This window comes from Thamnophis sirtalis, unplaced genomic scaffold (assembly GCF_051295495.1).
Source record: "Thamnophis sirtalis isolate CommonGarterSnake01/CBP01778 unplaced genomic scaffold, rThaSir2_p1.2 scaffold_13, whole genome shotgun sequence".
In the NCBI taxonomy this organism is placed as follows: Eukaryota; Metazoa; Chordata; class Lepidosauria; order Squamata; family Natricidae; genus Thamnophis; species Thamnophis sirtalis.
This window is the reverse complement of record NW_028261393.1, coordinates 33,360,460-33,380,905: the sequence shown is the minus strand read 5'-3', so window position 1 is coordinate 33,380,905 and position 20,446 is coordinate 33,360,460. Positions and strand designations below refer to the sequence as shown.

General features: G+C 44.6%; 1 protein-coding gene across 2 annotated transcripts in view; it reads right to left on the bottom strand.

Annotated features, from left to right (window-relative positions):
- AMER1 (APC membrane recruitment protein 1) overlaps positions 1-20,446 on the bottom strand; it is an 86,124-nt gene that overhangs the window by 41,457 nt on the left and 24,221 nt on the right. For both annotated transcript variants that reach the window (XM_087727246.1, XM_087727247.1), the window contains one exon: positions 19,494-19,727. The gene's annotated coding sequence lies outside the window, so the exon portion shown is untranslated. The remainder of the gene's footprint in view (positions 1-19,493; positions 19,728-20,446) is intronic.

Genomic DNA, 20,446 nt, shown 5'->3' with positions numbered 1-20,446 from the left:
TCTGTTTATTGTCCAAATCGCTCCAACAGTTGTCCCCTCCATCCTCCTTATTCCATTCTGTTCTCAAGTCACTCCAAGTCATTCTATTGCTACAGGAAATTGTGTGCTTTTCCTCCCTTCTTATAGCCGCCGATATTGAGCTGTATCCAGCTCGATTCAAAGCTTTGAAATTCTAGCTCAAAGTGTTTTTAGTAAAGTTTATACCGTTTTAGTTGTTTTAAATGTTCTCACCAATGCTGCCGTGTTGCTATCTTCTCTCCCTCATATGCGGCTGTCATGACTCGGAATTGGCCATGGACGTTGATTCTCCAGTGATTCTAAGGGGTTTTTCTCATCCGGTAGGGAAGTTGCTTGCCTCCTCTGTCACCTGAGCTCCCCCTCTCTCCTGTTGATCCCTCCAGGTTCAACTTCATCCTTTTTCAGGATCTTCACCACAGAAACTCGAGCAAAGCTAGTGGAGCCACCATTCCTTCGCCCGCTCTGAAGTGACATCACCACAGGAACGCCAGTGCCATTGTAACTTCCACGGTCACTAAACAAACTGTTGTAAGTTGAGGACTACTTGTACACCCTTCCTTGCTGACCACTTTCACAATGCTGGGGAGCTTGAGATGAAAAAGCAAAAACATGTTAGGACATGTAAAAGAATACACGTCTTTGTTTGTTTATATTCAGCATGTGCACTCTGACACACATTCACACTTTGCCTAAGTGATTGAAGAGACTTAGAATAACAGAATTGGAAGGGACCTTGTAGGTCATCTAGTCCAACCCCCTGCTCAAGCAGGAGACCCTATACAATTTAAGACAAGTGGCTGTCTTTCTTCATAAAAGCCTCCAGTGATGGAGCAGCCACAATTTATGAAATCAAGCAGTTCCACTGCTATAATTGTCCTTGCTGTTGGAAAGTTCTTAACTCCTGGTTGCTTCTTTCCTTGATCACGTTTTATCCATTGTTCTTTGTCTGGCCTCAGGTGCTTTGGAAAATAGGTTGCCCCACTCTTCTTTGGGGCAGTCCTTCAAGTATTAGAGCACTGCTATCAGGTCATCCCTATTCCTTCTCTTCACTAAACTAACCAGGCCTAGTTCCTGCAACTGTTCTTCATGTTTCAGCCTCTAGTCCCCTCATCTTCTTCGTTGCTCTTCTCTGCACTCTTTCTAGAGTCTCAATATTTTTTTTATAGTGTGATGACCTCTGCAATATTCTAGGTGTGGCTTTAATAAGACTTTAGACAGCATTACTAATACAAGTGTACTAGTGATAGGTTGCTTAATTTGAAGCAAAATAGAGATCTTCTGATACATAAAGCTAACAATTATGCTTTGAATCCTGGGGGGAAAGATTCCAACATATTTAAAAAGTGCCTGTTTAGAAAGACAAATTTAACAATCCATTCCTTTTTTTTAGGTTCTTTGGTTGCAACGTCCCTGGTTTCCAATCACTGACAGACTTGGGGGACAAACTTTTTAAAGGGGTTTTTTAAGGGGGTTATTTGCTTTTCTTTTAATGTAATCAGCTGCTTTGTGTTCCTTGACCACAGCCAACAGATAGGGAGAAATCCTCTTACTAAATAAAATCATTGTGGTGATAACAAAGAAAGCATGAACCTTCCTCACCATCTTTTCTTTTTTTGGTTTTGTAATTTTTTAAAAAGGGAGTAAAGCTGATGTCAGCTTGCCTACTGCCAACTTAAGCAAAACTAAATTACTCCCAAAGAACATCCATCATGAGTTAATTGGGCCTCAGCAGCGTCTATGTAGCTATTTCAATTTTCCAACATTGTGTGTACCCACCTTCCCAGCAGGGAAAAGCAAAAAGGTCAATGTTGTAAGATTTTCAGCTGAGCAATCTCATCCTTTCATTGTGAAACAACCCAAAAGTTGTATTAGTTATAAAGCCAGCTGACTCAAAGCAGTCTGGATTTTTCACTGATTGTGTGGTGGGAAAATCATAGGTGTGGGGGAGGAGGATATTCCGTTTTTAAAGTATTTGTTTCCTCATGCAACCTCACACAAAAAACCCCACCAAAATGATCCTATTATTTGCAAAGTTAACTTGCTTCCCATGTCTAGATGGAGAAAACCACAGTGTTTATTATCTTGAGGATTTCCAGATATCTATCTCTTGAATAACTGGTTTCTTAGATTCTTTTTTTAGGAAGAAAAAAAAATAGGGGGAAGAAAAAACTGTAGGACCCAGAAATCATGAGGACAAACCCAATTTGCAGTCAAATACTTTCCCAACGAACTGGTGAAGAAGCTCTTGTTCATCAAAATATGCTTGACTCAAAGACCAGAGGGGGAAAGGGGGGGCGCTCCATGGGGCGAGAGGCCACAGTTCCCATGTCTTGAGGGACCTGCCTCAGGGACACATGATCCATCTTCCAGCATGATTTAATTAGATCTAATTCAATTTGAGTAGATGGGGGCCATCCAGGAAAAAAAGATGGGAAGAATGAATGAATAATTATGGTTTAGGCTGAATGAGATTACAAGGTTGACCAGCTGTAAATATTAGAGGCAGAATTAAATCAGGTTTAGACCCAGCAGGGAAAGAGTCTTTGCCATCCATTTAATCTCAAATGGACCCCAGAGACATACAGGGGCCATCATGAAAATTGTCTTCCTTCAAATGTGAAGCCCACATATGCCAAGTGACAGAGGAACCATATGAAACCCCTTATGGAGAGTGTCAAACCCTGGACATATAATAGATAGCTTTGTAATGCACATTTCCCCTGTCTGGGGGGGGTCTCCCTGTGTTTGGGTATCCATTTTCATAACATCCATCAAGATTGACTGTCACCCCTTTGAGACAAGCGATGTTAAGAGATAGGTATAGCAAGGTTTCAAAAAATGTTCTTTGTTCCATCTTATTCCAAACACAATCAAAACAGGGTTATTTTGGGTTTATTCTCATGTTGAAGAATCTTTACTAAACCACTAAAAGCTCCTTCATGTTTTTCCTACTCCTAAGACCAGTTTTAAATGTTTTAATTTCTGTGTGGGTGTATGTATTTTTAAGCCGAGGTTCACATATCTCAGTAATCCGTGAATTGCTTAACCATGGAGTTGGTTGAATATAGAAAAGCAGAATTGGAAGAGTCCCTGGAGGTCTTCTAGTCTAACCCCCTGCCCAAGGCATGAGCCCTTATGCCATTCCAGAAAACTGGTTGTCCGAACTTTTCTTGCAAAGCTGCAGTGATGGAGCACCTACAACTTCTGGAGTCAAGCTGTTCCATTGATTGATTTTTCTCACTTTCAGGAAATTTCTCCTCTTTGTCAACTGACTGAGTTCATGAAAAATGTAAGCCATCATTATAAAGACACTTACTCCCCATTCTCTGCCAGGTTTTAATTTCCATCTTGTCAACATTGGCAGCATGGGGGGGTAGGCCAAATACCATGAAGGAGAAAGGAGAGTTCAAGGATCTTAACTTTAAACTTAGAACTCAGAATAAGTTTATTGTCATTTTGAATGTACACTAATCAGCATACATTAAAATGAAATGTCATTGCATACAGCTCTCAAAGGGTCGCCTTTGTCTTTATTTAAGTCTTTACTTTACCCAACCTTTTCACAGCTTAGATTCATGTAGATTTCACATCTCAACAAGTGTTGCAGGAAGGTTTATAAATCAGGATATGAACCCTAACATCCTGAGACATGCATACAGATGAGACATGCCTTCAAGCATTCCACCTGCATTTTAAATGCATTTTGGCTTAATTCCCAGATGTAATTTTTGGTAGAACTTATAAATACGATATCATCAAAGGCTTTTCATTGTTACAATCTATTTTAAAAAGTCAGCAATGAAAAGAGCAACCTCTTTTTTTAAAAAAAAAACCTCAAATTTATTCATTAGCCTTTAGCAAGAATATTCATTGCAAAATATCTTGAAAACTGTGTAAGAACAGTCCAATGAAGATTTTTTTAGCAATAGCAATATATTTTTAAAAAAAACATTCATGAAACCTAAACCAAAACAAATTGAGGAACAATCAAAAGATGGAATGAGAAACAAGAGAAGTTTCATTTATATTAAACCCGTGTGAAACAATTTTACATTTGGCAGTGATTACATATACTTTGCAATTTTAGCATGAATGATTTCAAACTTCTACAACAGTCAGTGAGATTATTTCACCACATTGATCAGCATCAGATCCTAGATTTCTTAGGATGGTAGAAGGTTGTTTGAGAAAAGATTGCTTATAGAAGTTCTCTCTATATCATTATTTCTCAACTTTAGCAACTTCTGTGGACTTCAACTCCCAGAATTCCACAGCCATGCTAGCTGGGGAATTCTGGAAGTTAAAGTTCACACATCTTCAAGTTGCCAGGCTTGAGAAATACTGCTTGATATCATCATTTTCCTGATCCCGCTCAACTCATGTATATACAGTTGCAAGAAAAAGTATGTGAACCCCTTGGGATTACATGGAGTTTTGCATGAATTGGTCATAAAATGTGCTCTGAATGTCATCTAAGTCACAACAATAGAAAAACACAGTCTGCTGAAAATAATAATACACAAACATTAGATGTTGCCATGATTTAATTGAACATAACATGTAAACATTCACAGTGCAGGGAGGAAAAAGTATGTGAACCCCTAGCCTAATGACTTCTCCAAGAGCTAATTGGAGCCAGGAGTGAGCCAACCTTGACTCCAATTAGTGTGATGATACTGGATGTGTTGCTGACAGCTGTCCTGTCCTTTAAAAACACACACCTGTTTTGGGTTTACTGGTTCCAAGAAGCACTGTCTGATGTGAACCATGCCTCGCAGAAAAGAGCTCTCAGAAGACCTACGATCAAGAATTGTTGACTTGCATAAAGCTGGAAAGGGTTACAAAAATATCTCCAAAAGCTTTGATGTTCATGTGTCCATGGTAAGACAGACTGTCTACAAATGAAGAAAGTTTAGCACTGTTGCTACTCTCCCTAGGCGTGGTCATATTGTAAAAATGAGCACAAGAGCACAGCGCAGGATGCTTCATGAGGTAAAGAAGAATCCTAGAGTGTCAGCTAAAGACCTACAGAAATCTCTGGGACATGCTAACATTTTTGTTGACACATCTACAATAAGGAAAACATTAAACAAGAATGGAGTACATGGGAGGACACCACGGAGGAAGCCATTGCTGTCGAAAAAAATATTGCAGCACGTTTGAAGTTTGCAAAAGAGCACCTGGATGTTCCACAGCACTACTGGCAAAATATACTGTGGACAGATGAAACCAAAATTGAGTTGTTTGGGAAAATCACACAACACTATGTGTGGAGAAAAAAGGCACAGCACACCAACATCGAAACCTCATCCCCACTGTAAAACATGGCGGAGGGAGCATCATGGTTTGAGGCTACTTTGCTGGTTCAGGGCCTGGACGGATTGTTGTCATTGATTGGACAATGAATTCCAGGGTTTATCAAGACATTTTGCAGGAAAACGTACAACCATCTGTCCGCCAACTGAAGCTCCGCAGAGGATGGGTGATGCAACAGGACAATGACCCAAAGCATACAAGTAATTCAACAAAAAAAATGGCTCCAACAGCACAGAATACGCCTTCTGGAGTGGCCCAGTCAGAGTTCTGACCTCAACCCGATTGAAATGCTGTGGCATGACCTTAAGAGAGCGATTCACACCAGACACCCCCAGAATATTGCTACACTGAAAGAGTTTTGTGAAGAGGAGTGGTCCAAAATTACTCCAGATCGTTGTGCAGGTCTGATCTGCAACTACAGGAAATGTTTGGTTGAGGTTATTGCTGCCAAAGGAGGGTCTGCAGTTATTAAGTCCAACGGTTCACATACTTTTTCCTCCCTGCACTGTGAATGTTTACATGTTATGTTCAATTAAACCATAGCAACATCTAATGTTTGTGTAGTATTACGTTCAGCAGACTGTGTTTTTCTATTGTTGTGACTTAGATGAAGTTCAGAGCACATTTTATGACCAATTCATGCAAAACTCCACGTAATCCCAAGGGGTTCACATACTTTTTCTTGCAACTGTACAGTGTGACCATAATTAGCTGCCTGTATATAGAAAAAGAAGCACAAGAAACAAATCAATGGAAAATCCACATTTGCAGCTCCTTCTCTAGAGCAGGACAAAGTAGAACAATATCTCCTAATATCCAGCAAAATATGATCTAGGAACGTCTCTGTTCAATGTTAAGTCTCAAATAGCTCTCAAAATGAAGCAAGAGATCAATTCTGGTCCCTCCAAATACTCAAGTATTACTTTTTCTCTATATGGTTTTGCAAAATACATACTTAGCCATAGTTCTTTGATTTTCCAACTATTTGCAATATACAATCATAAATATGTTAAGACTGAAAAGTTTTAAAATGTAGATGATGAACTGTCCTTCTGTGCTCAAGTGGATTACAGAGTCCTTTAGGTTTACTTGATTTATGTATTTACAACCAAAAAGGAGATATACAGGTAGTCCTGTAGTCAGTCTTTCAGGATCGAACTCCTGGCAGTCAGCAGAATTAGCCTGCAATACTGCATTCTCACTACTGTGGCACCACACCCTAGCCAATTTGTGGCACAACCCACAATTCCTGAACATCACTCTGCCAAAATCTGAGGCCAAATCACTAAAGTCCAGCAATAGGATATTTAGTTTTCTTTTTTTTAAACAGCAGGCATTAAAATAGCAGGCACTGATGTGTCAGTGCACCAAGTTGTTAAAAGAATACAAGGAATAATAACAATTCAAGTCCAATCCCGCCCCCCTCTGCAAATAGGTCATCAGACGCTGCTTATAAATTCCCCTGGAAGCCTAATCATTTCAGTAAACAGGGCTGCCTATCCCCATTTGAAAGCCAGCCAGAGATTCTCCAAGAGAAAGAAATCAAAGTGAGCTTTTCAAGGATATGATACCTGGAGGACAAGATAAATGAAGGCAGATACCAATTTTAAGTCCACTGATGTCTACAATCCATTATTAATATGTTATCCCTGCTTTTCACTGCACACATAGAAGTAGCAACCATCATCTTTTCTTCAAATATGCAACTAGGTTGATTTCTTTTAATTTATGATTTAGAGGCTAGTCTACCCCAATAGGTTTTGACCAGCTGATGCTTAAAAAGAAGGAAACAATGATAACAAATACAGCCTGTATAGGTCCAGAAGAGTCTATTGGTAGAGTCAAAACATTCCATGGGGTTGTCTGTGGGGATTTTTAATCATTCAGCTCAGGCGTCTCCAAATTTGGCAACTCCAGTATGGTACCTGAGGAATTCTGGGAGTAGAAGTCCACAAGTCTTAAAGTGCCAAATTTGGAGACCCCTGATCCATGTCATGGCTGTCCCATGGAGCTCAACTGCTATCCTATCCCAAAGCCTGGGAGAAGAGCAAGAGATTCAAAGGGTTTCTGAACATTATCAAGGGGGAAGCCCCATGGATTTCTATGGGGGATCTTATTCCAGAGAACTGGTACTGTGATAGGTAAGGCCTGCTTCCTGGATCTTGGCAGAGGGCATTGTTTAATCAGTGGGACCTGGAGTACATCTACTCTGCTCAATCTTACCAGGTAAGCAGAAATGATCAGAGCTAGGTGGTTCCTCAAATGACCACATCGAATGCCACAAAGGGTTTTTTAGATGGTAACCAGCATCTTGAATTATACAGATAGTCCTTGACTTACAACAGTTCATTTAGTGACCGTTCAAAGTTACAATGGCACCGAAAATATCATTTTTCTCACTTATGACCTTTGCAGCATCCCCAGGATCATGTGATCAAAATCTGGGTGCTTGGCAACTGGTTCATATTTATGATGGTTAGTGTCCCTAGATCACATATTGTGGCCTTCTGACAACCAAAGTCAATGGGGAAGCCAGGTTCACTTAACAACCGGGTTACTATCTTACCAATGGCAGTGATTCACTTAACAACTGAGCTAAGATCAAACAAATTAGAGATCAAAGCCCAATGCATATAAAGAGATTATCTAATGTATTAATAGAAATGGATTCGGAAACAGAACTAGTTAAAGACTGTATGATAAAGTGGGCTCAAAATTTTGAAGAACCAATAATGTTGGATACATGGGAAAAGATTTGGGTAAGAAATGTAAAAGCACCAAATTTGAGAGAAAACTTTTATAAGATGTTTTATAGATGGCATTTAGATCCTAAAAAACTGGCTTCTATGTATCCGAACTTACAACCTAAATGCTGGAGATGTGATTGTGCTGATGCTACCTACTTTCATATATGATGGACTTGCAAAAAAGTTAAAGCATTTTGGATAAAAATATGGTGGATTATGCAAAATGTTGTTTAAAAAAGGATAAAGTTTAACCCTCATTTTTTTTGTTAGGTATAATTACTGATTGTACAGTTGTAGAGATTAACCTGATTTTGCACTTAATAACCGCAGCTAGACTGTTGGTGGCGCAATTCTGGAAGAAGGAAGATTCACCTACTATTCAAGAATGGACATTGAAAGTAACAAACCTAGCTGAGATGGCTAAAATATCTGCATATCTTAAGGACCATTCAAACGAAAGATATAAACTGGAGTGGAAAAGATGGATTGATTATACTCAAAACAAATACGGGACTAAGAAATTTCAGATAGCTTATAACTAAAGAAACCAGGAATGATATAAATTGTTTAGAGCTAGCCTAGCAAGGAGGAGTTAAAGCTTAAGTGAAAGATGTTATTAACTTTTTTTCTTTTTAAGCTTATTTTAGAATGTTTTTGTTAAAGATTTATAGCAATAGCAATAGCAGTTAGACTTATATACCGCTTCATAGGGCTTTCAGCCCTCTCTAAGCGGTTTACAGAGTCAGCATATTGCCCCCAACAACAATCCGGGTCCTCATTTTACCCACCTCGGAAGGATGGAAGGCTGAGTCAACCCTGAGCCGGTGAGATTTGAACAGCCGAACTGTAGAACTATAGTCAGCTGGAGTAGCCTGCAGTGCTGCATTTAACCACTGCGCCACCTGTATTGGTTCTGGGAAGTCGGGGGGGGGGAGGTTGGGGGGGCTTGGGGGGAGGGGGGGAGGGAAGTAAATATTTGTAAAAAAATATAATAATAATAATTTGCACATAAAGCATGGAATAAATGCACTTGTGCATCAAAAAAAAAACAAAAAAAAAAGCTGAGCTAAGAATGGTCATAAAATTCACTTAACAGATGTCTTAACAGAAATTTTGGACTCAATTGTGGTTGTAAGTTGAGGATGACCTGTACTTGGAAGCTAACTGATAAGTAGTGGAGCTCATTGAACAGTGGTATCAGATGACCTGATTATGGCACTTCCCATTATTGCCAGCACCACCACCACCACCACCTTCTGAACCGGTTGTAGCTTCCAAGGGGTCTTCAAGAGCAGCCACATGTAAACCGTATGGTTGTACTCCATTTGTGAGGTGCCATGGGCAGGAGGGGCTGTCTGAAATGCTTCCTGATCCAGGAATGGATGCAACTGGCTCATTAAATGGATCTATGGAGATTCTCAGTCATCCAGGTCATGATTTTCAAGAGGCAACTGGACTTTGTTTTTCCTTGAAGAGGTTTCACTTCTCATCTGAAGAAGCTCCTTGCATGGGCCAGTTGCATTGGTCAACCAACCCTTCTCAGAAAAATGAACAACCACCCCAGAAATTAGAAAGCAGGGCAAGCCTCAGATTTTGTGACCTGCGTCCTTTCATTTCAATGTATTACCAAAAACCAGGTGGTCATAATCCTGAGCTGAACCATTTTAGATGGCAACAGGGAATGTTGGGGTATGTTTGTAGACTTTTAAGTCCCCTTTATAGTGAAGAAGCTCTTCTTCATTTCCTTCATTCCTCCTCCTGATATTGTATTGGTATGTCAGAATGACCTTGGGAGACAGCAAGAAGAGTTGCAGCTCAGTCCATGAAAGGAAAAGGGACATGGAAAACATCTTAGAAGGAACCCTCCCTAGTTTCCGGAGAATAAAAGGAGGGGGTTAATACAGGTAGTCCTTGACTTACAAGTTTGTTTAGTGACCATTCAAAGCTACAGCAGCACTGAAAAATGTGACATAACCGCTGTACACACAACCATTGTAGCATCCTCATGGTCATGTGATCAAAATTCAGACGCGTGACATCTGATTCATATTTTTTACCGTTGCAGTGTTCCGGGGTCATGTGATCCCCTTTTGCGACCTTCTGACAAGCAATGTCATTGGGAAGTTAGATTCACTTTACAACCATGTTAATAATGTAACAACTGCAGTGATTCACTTAATAATGGTGGCAGAAAATGGGGCAAAATTCACTTAACAAATGTCTCACTTAGCAACAGAATATTTGGATTCAATTGTGGTTGTAAGTCGAGGACTGCCTGTACTTTCAGATGTGCAAGATTCTGTTAATGTAATCTTACAATATAGGGGCAGCTGGTGCTTGTACTTGTGCTACTTATCTGGCTACCTCAAAGAACTTTGTTTTTCGGCTTCCTGGGGGAGGAGCCTGTCGCCGAGGAGGGCTCATCCGAGCTCCTCTCAGAGATCTGGTCTGTATATCTAAATAAGATCATAGATATCACCCCTTTTTGGCTAGAAAGGGGCAGGGAGCAGCTCTGTGTGCTAGGGTCTATTCGTAATTCACAGCCTTTCTCTTTTTTTTTGGCTGTGGACAGAGATTAGATCCAGCGTAAGCGGAGCCTTTATCTCCAGCCAGTTCTTCTCAGCTGCCTTTTTTTTGCAGCCCTAGACAGGCGACCCCCCCCCCCCAGGACAAAGCAAAGTTGTTTGAAGCTAGGATTAATACGGGCGGGTCCCACCCCTGTGAGATTTATGCTTTTATTACTATCTTAAAAAGCAGCCTCTTCGTCCTAGAGGCTTCTTTGTTTAAACGGACTTCAAAATGGCGATTTCTCTCCGTTGGTGACTGATAGGGGATGTACTTAGCCGGCTTTACCTTCCTGCAGACTGCTCCTTAACAAAATAATCTTCTTTTTGGAAACAGAGGGGAGCGAAAGCGCTGTTTATTTGTTTATTTATAATGGCACCCAGGTCAAAATCGAAGCGTCTCTCTACGAATGTGCCTAAAGAATCTATGAATCAACTTAAAGAACCGCAGCCCTTGTCTCCTACGCCCTCTACTGGAGAATTCTTAACACAGGAATTTTTCTTTCAAATACTTAATGATTTTAAACAAGAAATTAAAGAATTTGTATTGGAGCTATATGGTAATTTAAAGTCTAAAATTGCCCAAATGAAGGCGAATACGTTTGTAGCCGTGTCTGCCCTGTCGGATTATACCGCTGAAATAGAGAATAAATTGGAAAGTTTGGAGGAGGCTAATTCTAATTTGACAACTAATATTCAAACTTTACAACAAAAAATTAGAGATACTCAAGAACAGCTCGTTATGATGGATTTTAACAAGAAGGCATTTGCAATAAGAGTCAGAGGATTCCGCGAAAAGGAGCGAGAGAATCTGAAACAGACCTTTGTTGAAGCCTTCAGCCATGCGGTGGGAAGCCCGGGACTTAATTTTGATTGGCAGATTCGGAAAATCTATCGCCAGAATTCGTTGGTAGCGGAACAGCGACAGCTCCCGAGGGACATAATTATATATTTCTCCACAAAAGAATCCAGAAACGCGATCATGCAAAAGTTTTACAATAATAGTTTGCGAGTTGACGGCCAGAATTTGATTGTCTTCAAAGAGGTGCCATTCCAGATGTTAAAGGCAAGAAGTGACTATACTTTCTTAACTAAAGAGCTTAGAAATCATCAGATTCAATATAAATGGGAGGCCCCAGCCGGCATTACGGTCACATTTGAGAATCAAAGACTTCGTCTCAATTCTGTTTCGGAGGCTTGAGATTTCTATTGCAAGACTTTGAAGGCGGGACTTCCTGACTCACTTGGAAAAGAGGAAAGACAAGCCGAAGGAGAAGGCAAGCAGCAGATTACATGGCTGCAAGATGGAGGGTGTAGCTCTCCCCCTTCCGGAGAAGCAGAAGAGCGGAGATCGAGGATTTAGCTATGGCTTCAAAATATTTGTCTGGTTTAACTTTGTCTAGATCCAACAATTTGCAAGGCACTCAGTCTTTAGACTACAATCTTTTCCTATTAGACATTCCATTGCAAGATGGAGGGGGTAGCTCTCCCTCCCTCGGAGAAGCAGAAAAGCGGAGATCGAGGACTTAGACATTCTAAAATATTCGTCAAAGTTGTGGATTGAATGGGGGTTTGCGACTTCTCTCCGGTAGAAAAAGCGGAATCGGATATTGGTGGGGTGATGCTGAATGTATATTTGTAAAATGTATGCAGAATGATTTACGCTGTTTAAACCCTGTTAGAAGGGAAAGTTTGATGAGATTATTTCAAAATAGAAGGTAAACTGATTCTTGTTGAAAGTATTATTTGAATATGTGGAATGATCCATGCTACTTAATTTTTATTAGAAGGGAAAGCTTGGTGAAATTATTTTGAGCTAGATTGTAAATTAATGTCTGCATAAATTTGATAGTGGTAAATATCAGAGAAGCAAGGGATGAGGGTAAAATGCATGCGGAATCTGGAGAGTCTACAGGAGGCTGGGGTAAATAACAAAGAAGCAAGAGACGAGAATAAAATACATATAGAATGATTTACACTATTTAAACATAAACAAAGATGATGCTGAATGTATATTTGTAAAATGTATGCAGAATGATTTACGCTGTTTAAACCCTGCTAGAAGAGAAAGTTTGTTGAGATTATTTTAAAATAGAAGGTAAACTGATTCTTGTTGAAAGTATTATTTGAATATGTGGAATGATTCATGTTACTTAATTTTTATTAGAAGGCAAAGCTTGGTGAAATTATTTTGAGCTAGATTGTAAACTACATTTGATAGTGGTAAATATCAGAGAAGCAAGGGATGAGGGTAAAATGCATGCGGAATCTGGAGAGTCTACAGGAGGTTGGGGCAAATAACAAAGAAGCAAGAGACGAGAATAAAATACATATAGAATGATTTACACTATTTAAACATAAATAAAGATGGGGGGCTGAGCTTAATACAAAGAGTTCTTTTTTTTTTCTTTTTTTCTTTTCTTTTTCTTTTCCTTTCTTTTCCTTTATATAATTTGTATTTTCTTTTTATCTATTTTTTTTAATATATTACTTTTATTTTTAATCCATACGATCATAAGATACTTTAGACAGAGGGCAGTGCCAGGTGTGGGCCCTGGGAAGTCGGGAGGATTAGGGATGGGGATTTAGGGGGGGTGGGTGGGTGGGTGTTAATATAGTCTCAATAAGAAAAAGAATGCACTTGTATACGGTTGTTCTTTTTTTTTCCTTTTCTTTCTTTATATTTTTTTCCTTGGTTTATTTTATTTTTTATTATACTATATTAATAAACAACAGTTGAATAAAGGAATACACCAAGGGGGGAGGTAGAGGGAAAGAAGAGGGAGGAGTAAGGAAGGAGTAAGGGGAATGTAAGGAGGGCGTGTTGGGAGTAAGGGGAGAAGGAAGGTTTGAGGGGAAAGGGAAGTAGGAGGGGAGTGTTAGAGGGAGGAAAGGAAAGTTGGAGGGGGAAGATGGGGTGTATGGAGGATGGAAGTGTCAGGTGGGGTTGTGAATGATGAGTTGTGTTTTCTTTTTTATCTTGTTCTATTTCTTTTCTTATAGCAAATATCCAGTATATAAGTGACTGTAAAATGGAATGTGAAAATGAATAAAATATATTTGAAAAAAAAAAAAGAACTTTGTTTTTCTACATGCAACAAATACATATTTTAATACAAAGGAGCCATCAAAGACATAGCATTTTCGCCACAATTGACAGAACAATATCTCCTGTGTAACATTTGGTGCTATGGAAATTGCCATCTTCATCTTCTCTATTTCTTGAGCCTTGAAGCCAAAAATGTCCGATCAAGTCCAACCAAGACTACAAGACAGATCGTAAGATGAGAAAGGACGTTGGTCTTACCTGAACGTCTATTTTCTGATGGGAGGAGGGAATGGTCACACGTGGGTTTTATCACAGCCTGATTGGTCCAAGACTGAGAGGAAAGCTATAAATACTGGTGCCTGACCACTCCTAGCCCAGATTCTCGAACACGAACTGTACAACCGAAAAACAAGAAAACAACCACACAACAAACCCCGGGAAAACACCCCCGGGCCCTCCCCTTGGCCCCAACTGACAGAATTCAGGGCGGGTTGTGACCATTCCCTCCTCCCATCAGAAAATAGACGTTCAGGTAAGACCAACATCCTTTTTCCAGAGTGGGAGGAGGGAATGGTCACACGTGGGACATACCCAAGCTAAAGTCCCAGGGAGGGAGAACAGAAACTCTAGGGCCCAAGGGGAGCCTCAGCCGCCACCCCCTGTAGGACCCTACGACCGAAAGACGCGTCCGCAGACGCGAAAGCATCCAGACGATAGTGCCGGATGAATGAAGTTGGAGAGGCCCAGGTAGCCGCCCGGCAGATGTCTTCAAACGGGGCCCTCGTGGCCCACACTGCCGAGGTCGCCGCGCTCCTGGTAGAGTGCGCCGTGATGCCCGATGGAATTGGCTGCCCTGAGGCCACGTAGGCCTCTGAGATGGCCTGACGCAGCCAACGGCCGATGGTAGCCAAGGACACCCTCGAACCCAGAGCTCCAGGTAAGAAGGAGACAAACAAGGCCTCCGACTTGCGGAAATCCTTGGTCCGCCGGAGGTAGATCCGCAGGGCACGGCGGACATCCAGTCGATGCCAAAGTCGCTCCCTGTCATTGGACGGGCCCGGGCAGAAGTCGGGCAGGACGATCTCCTGAGCCCTGTGAAAGGGGGTATTTACTTTGGGAACAAAGGCCGGGTCAAGGCGAAGGACCACTCTGTCCTGGTGAAAATGACAGAGGTCGTCCTTAGAGGACAGGGCGCCCAGCTCGGATATACGCCGGGCGGAAGTGGTGGCCACCAGGAAGACCACCTTCAGTGATAAGAAGCGCAAGTGCACCGAGCAGAGAGGTTCAAACGGAGCTCCCGTTAAGGCCTTGAGGACTAGAGGAAGGTCCCACGTGGGGAATCTATGGACGGGGGGAGGCCTGAGATTTGCCGTCCCCTTGAGGAACAGCTTGACCAGGGGAGACTGGGAAAGAGAAGAAGACCCCGCCCCCCCAAGACCAAGGACAGAGCCGCCACTTGGCGTCGTAAAGTGTTTTGCGAGAGCCCGTCCTCCAGGCCCTTCTGAAGGAAATCCAAGACGTTGGGAATGGTGGCTCTGTCGGGAGAGATGCCCCTGGAGGAGCACCAGCGGACGAAGGCCGCCCAGGTGGAGTTATAAATGCGGGTCGTCGAGGAACATCGGGCCGCCTCGATGGTGCGAATGACTCCGGAAGATAGATGAGCCCCCCTCAGAAGCCGCCGTTCAAGAGCCACACGGTCAGCTGGAGCCACTGAGGCTCTGGGTGAATCAGGGCCCCCTGTAGTAAGACCACCTCCCCCTGCGGAATCCTCCACGGGGGAGTCACCGACAGCTGAACCAGGTTCGCGAACCAGGGCCTCCTGGGCCAAAACAGGGCCACCAGAATGACCAAGGCCCCTTCCGTCACCACCTTCCTGACGGTCCCCAGGATGAGTGGAATGGGGGGAAAGGCATAGAGAAGGCCCGGGGGCCACCGGCTCCTGAGGGCATCTGTGCCCTCCGCCGAGCTGGACTGGAAACGGGTGAAGAAACGCGGGAGTTGGGTGTTCTCGGGAGACGCAAACAGATCCACCTGGGGGGACCCGAACCGATGACAGATCTCCCGGAACAGCGATGGGTGGAGTTGCCACTCGCCGTTGTCCAGAGTCGCTTGACTGAGCCAGTCCGCCTGGACGTTGGAGAGTCCCGAGATGTGTTCCACCACCAGAGATTGCAGGTGTTTCTCCGCCCATGACCCCAATCGCAGAGCCTCCAGCCAGAGAGCTCTCGAGTGGGTCCCGCCCTGACGATTGATGTGCGCCTTGGTGGCCACATTGTCAGGAGGAGAACGTGGCTCCCTGTCACCGAGGAGCGAAAGTGACTCAGGGCCAGACGCGCGGCCTTCAGCTCCAGCCAATTGATGTTGTGGCGGAGGTCCGTGGCCGTCCATCTGCCCTGCGCCATCCGAGAGCCCACCAGGGCCCCCCACCCGAACAGACTCGCGTCCGTGGTGACGGTCACCCTGCTCGGCTCCCAGAACAAACACCCCCGCTGGATGGCTGGGGAGAGCCACCACGCCAGGGACGCACGGACTCCCGCCGAGATGCGGAGAGTCCGAAGTGAATTGCTCATTCGTCCCCTCTGATAGGGGATAAGTTCCCATTGAAGGGGCCGAAAGTGGAGCCTGTCCCACGGCACAATCCCTATGCAAGAGACCATCTTGCCTAATAACTGCGACAGAGAGAGGATGGAAACGGAGCTCTTTGTGTGAATGCACTCTGCCAGACGACGAAGGCTTACCTGCCTCTCCCGAGACAGACGCACCTCCCCCATCTTGGAATCTATGACTGTCCCCAGATGCAGAATGCGAGTGGAAGGAGTGAGATGGCTCTTTTCGAAGTTTACCGAGAAGCCCAGGGCCTGGAGGCTCCGAATGGTAAGCCGAAGATCTGAAACGGCCTGAGTCAGGGAGCCCGCCTGGAGCAAGACATCGTCTAAATAACATTAGAGGCGGACCGGGACCGCTCGCAGATGGGCCGCCAGAGCCGCCAGGATCTTTGTGAAGGTCCGCGGGGCCGAGGCCAGGCTGAAGGGAAGAGCCCTGTACTGGTAATGGTGGGACCCGTGGGAGAACCTCAAGAACCGGCGATGAGCGGGCAGGATGGGAATATGAAGATAGGCCTCCGTGAGATCCACGGAGGCCAGGAAATCGCTTTTTCTGATGCCCTGAAGAATGGACTTGAGCGATGACATTTTGAACCGCCTGTAGACCAGAAACCTGTTCAGGCGCTTGAGGTCTAGAATTGCTCTCCAACCCCCCGTGCTCTTCGGGACCACGAAAAGATTTGAGTAGTGGCCCAGGCCCCGTTCCCCTGCAGGAACTGCCTCCACCGCTTGGATTTCGAGGAGGTGGGCGATCGCCTGACTCATCAGGCGGCGGCGCTCTCGACTCCGGGACGGAGGGAACAACCGAAAGAGATTTGGAGGAGTGGAGAGAAATTCTAACCTGAGCCCGTAACGAACCGTGGCCCGGACCCAGGCGTCCGACGTGATGTCGTCCCACCGGTCCGCATAAAGAGCGAGGCGGCCGCCGATGGGATGACTCGGGTTCGAGTCACTTCCCCCTGTGGAAGGGACGGCCGCCTCCCCCACGAAAGGGCCGCCGAGCCTGGCCCTGGAATCGGCTCCGGTCCTGGAAGGGCTGCCCCAAGAACTGCCTGTCTGAAGAGAAAGAAGAGAAGCGCTGGTTATAGCCGTAGCTGGGTGCCCTATACCGTTGCCTACGGAAGGGACGTGACTTGTTCTTGGCCTTCTTAGCCGTGGAGGGGAGGACCTTCTTTTTGTCCTTATCCTCCACTAGGATGCGAGTAAGGGCCTCCCTGAAGAGATCGGGCCCTTTGAAGGGGGCAGCCGCCAAATCCCACTTCGCCTTGTTGTCCATTTGCCAATGGCGCAACCACAGGAGCCTACGGGAGGTGACCGAGGTGGCCAGGGCGCTAGAAGCAAACTTGACCGTATCCAAGGTCGCGTCAGCTGAGAACTGACACGCTGCCAGAATCTTGACCAGATCCTGATGGATCCGGTCTTCCTGTATGGGAATGCGTTCCTGCAGCTTCTTGAGCCACATGACCGTCGCACGATTAAAGTAGGAAGCTGAGGCCGCCGCCTTAATGGCCCACGCTGTGGCGTTGAAGTTCTTCCGCAAAGTAAGCTCTGCGCGCTTATCCTCCGGCTTCATCTTATCTGCCGCATCGCCCGACACAACAGGGGAGGAGGACACCAATGCGGCCACAGGGGTGTCAACCGTCGGGAGCTGAATGGCCTGAGCAAAGGTTTGCTCCACGTTATAATGCCGACGGTCAGTACTGCCTGGAAAAGAAAAATTGGAAGGTTTAGCCCACTGGTCGGTCAGAACCTCTAGGAACAAGGGAGGGGCAGGGATCTCTTCCTTGTTGGTGGCCGTGGCAGAGAACATGACCATGTCGGGATCCCTTGGGGGGGACACAGAAGGATCCCCAGTTCCGACCTTGGTGGTGTGCCTCGCCTTATCCAAGAGAACTTTAAACAATGCGGGCATAAATAGGACCTTGGAAGAAGGTTCCTCCGAAACAGTGGTATTCTCATCATTTGAGAATCCCATCTCCTGGGGTAACTCCCCCCCCCCCAGGAAGGAAGTCTCACTGATCATGGAAGGGGAGGAAGCCCGAAACTGAGCCCTGTTCAGCCCCCCATGCCTAGAGTAAAGGGAGCCTTTGTCCCGCTGGGCAATGCCCCGAGTGATGGCTGCAGAAATAAGCCTTTTAATCCCTTCAGGGAGATTATCCAGATCCTCCACATCCCCATAAGTGGAAGCAGGGCCCTGAGGGGCCAACCTTTGGGGGGAAGAGGGGCCTCTGGACGTGCCCTCCAGAGGATCATCTATGGGGGATGGAGAACGCCCCCTCCTGGAGAAGGCCCGCGACCTACCAGGGGAGCTGCCTGAAGAAGCCGGGCTAAAACCCCTAAGGGGTGACCTTTCTGAAATGGGCCTAAGAGGGGACCTGGATCTGTCCCTAGATAAAGGCTTGGAGGACTGGGCCTGCCTTTCTGCCCTGGCAAAGGTCTTTTCTAGCGCCCTATGGCGAGCTGCCTCATCCCTAGAGACAGAACTGGAGGGGCGCCTCGAAGAAAGGGATCTCTGAGGGGGAGCCCCCCCCCACCTCCTGATCCAAGGCCTCCTCACTCCCAGTTGGGCCTGCCCCCTGCCCCTGGGGAATCTCCGCTCCCTCGTCCATGCCCCACTCACGTGTCCGACGAAAGGAGCAGGAATCGGCCTCCAAAGTGCCCCCTGAGACCAGGGCCTGAAGCCTGTGGGGAGACCTAGGCTCAAGGCCTCTCACTAGGCCGCACTAGGCCCATCGATATTCTACCTTTCGTGCCTGCCCATCCTCACAATTCAGCCAACATTTCCTTGTGACAATTCACATTTTTTTCAAAGAGGTCACAACACCAAAATCAGAAACCCCTTTAGAATGAGGTCAGATGCAAAGTCAAAGTCTTGTGCACCCTAGTATATTATAACATTGGTTTTCTTTAGGGAAAAAAAGCATTTCTATAAATATCCACAACCCAGAGGCTAACAAATACATATTTGTAGACAAACATTCTTATTCTTATTCTTTGAACACCTATGATAAACCCCTTTTCCCCAAACAAACAACCAAATAAAAAAAGGAGAAGTGTTTACGCCATTTAACAATTCCACAAGATGTATTTGGTGATATTTTCAAAAGGAAGAAAAAGTGATGTGCACGCCACGCCAAACCCAACAGAACCAAAAGCATCAATCCATGAATAAGACAATTTACACAGTGAACTTTACCAATCCTATCGGCAGCATCGTTGTTTGTTGCAATTGAAAACAGAGGTCCCTTCAACAGATCTTTCCATTCCATTTCAGAAATCCCAGGTAGGCAACATTTGGAGGATCTATGCTGATGGCCCAAGTCCAGTGAGCAGCCATTTGCCTTGGAATCGCCCAGACTTGCAGTCAGGGATACGGGATTCAAACATTGGCCAAGGGTCATGTTGGCTAAGAGCAACAGGGGACGTTGGTCTATGAATCAGAAGGAAAGCCATCTTAGATATTTTTAGATGGGTGGTGTTAACAAACAGGCTATTGTTGGCCTCAGTCACACTCAGCCTGCTCGATGTGCTACCAAATGGAGGGAGGTTTTAGGGATTTTCAAGCAAATCTTCCCATTCACTACCCAAATTGGAATCCTGAGAAGAATCCCCACTTTGAAGGAGATGGCAAATTGACGGTTAGTAGCAGAGTCCAAGACCAGAAGAGTCTGAGGAAATGGAGATCAGATGGAAAACCTGTTCCCAAACATCGGAGATGGGAAGGTAGGGCTTCCAAGATGCCTTTATGTAATTTCCAAGTTCACACACCACTCACCCACGCCTCAAAAAAAATAACATGGCAGGAAAATCTCCCTGGAGGCTTTCAAGCAGGGATTGGACAGCCACTTGTCTGAAATGGTATAGGGTCTCTTGCTTGAACAGGGGGTTGGACTAGAAGACCTCAAGATTGCTTCCAACTGTGTTATTATTAAGACTGAAATAGAATCTTTCTGCCCAATTTAACTGTTTTTATCAAACACTGAAAGTCTGTCCTTTATTTTATTTTTATTCAATAGACTTCAGGACTTCATACTTTTCCCCTCTGCTGGTAGTCCTCGACTTACAACCATTTATTTAGTGACCGTCTGAAGTTACAGTTACACTGAAAAAAGTGACCTATCTGTTTTCCCCATTTACAACTGTTGCAAC